At 42.5% G+C, this 1056-nt stretch overlaps 1 non-coding gene across 1 annotated transcript; it reads right to left on the bottom strand.

The window, feature by feature from the left end:
• Nucleotides 1-736: 736 nt before the first annotated feature.
• On the bottom strand, nucleotides 737-809 carry TRNAC-GCA. Its single transcript has one exon. It is a non-coding gene; the product is annotated as a tRNA-Cys (tRNA).
• Between the last annotated feature and the right edge of the window lie 247 nt (nucleotides 810-1056).

The following is a 1056-nucleotide window of genomic DNA, read 5'->3' as shown; positions in this document are numbered from 1 at the left end:
ATCATGAGGCTTTCTTTTGGTCTCATGTGTCCCAGACTGGATGCTGGAGAACAGCGACACAGAAGTGCCTGTAGCTGCAGACCAAAAATTTCCCAACAAAAGGCTTCTCTCTCTAGACAACGGACTAGGTAAGGACAGCATAGCAAGAAAACTTTTAAACAATAACTTATCTACTCCAATCAAACATCATGGGAAAATATGTAAGAGGAGACATGGGGGAAATGGGGAGATGTTGGTCAAGAGGACGAATTTTCAGTTATAAGTCCTGGGTAGAGTACTGTGACTATGACTAACAATATTGTACTGTGTACTTGAACTATGCTAAGAGGTAAGCCTTATATGTTTTTGCTACACACATATAAAACAAAATGGTAACTATACGAGGTAATGGATATGTTAAATAACCTTATTATGTTAATCATTTCATAATGTATACATATATAAATCATCACATTGTACACCTTAAAATTACATAATGCTATTTGTCAATTACATCTCAGTGAAAGTGAAATTTGCTCAGTTGTGTCCGACTCTTTGCAACCCCGTGGACTATACAATCCATGGAATTCTCTAGGCCAGAATACTGGAGTGGGTAGCCTTTCTCTTCTCCAGGGGATCTTCCAAACCCAGGGATTGAACCCAGGTCTCCCACATTGCAGGCAGATTTTTTACCAGCTGAGCCACAAGGGAAGCCCAAGAATACTGGAGTGGGTAGCCTAACCCTTCCCCAGTGGATCTTCCTGACCCAGGAATCGAACTAGGGTCTTCTGCATTGCAGGCAGATTCTTTACCAACTGAGCTATCAGGAAAGCCCATATCTCACTAAAACTGGGGTAAAAAAAGAAAAAATGGTGGCTGCACTCCCACTTTGATCAACAAAGTCCAAGTAGAGGGAGAGCCTAAACTTAGATTTTTACCTGGTAGCAATGAAATGCCCATCCCTGCCAGACTGGTGCTGGAGCTAGCACTTACACACCAGCCTCCTTACTCTGTGGTGCCAGTGGAGATCACATGGGATCTGGACTCTCACTCTCAATAAGTGGTGATGAGACGATC

Source organism: Bos indicus x Bos taurus, chromosome 1, assembly GCF_003369695.1.
Source record: "Bos indicus x Bos taurus breed Angus x Brahman F1 hybrid chromosome 1, Bos_hybrid_MaternalHap_v2.0, whole genome shotgun sequence".
In the NCBI taxonomy this organism is placed as follows: Eukaryota; Metazoa; Chordata; class Mammalia; order Artiodactyla; family Bovidae; genus Bos; species Bos indicus x Bos taurus.
The sequence above is the reverse complement of the archived record's forward strand: the minus strand, read 5'-3'. Positions and strand labels throughout refer to the sequence as shown.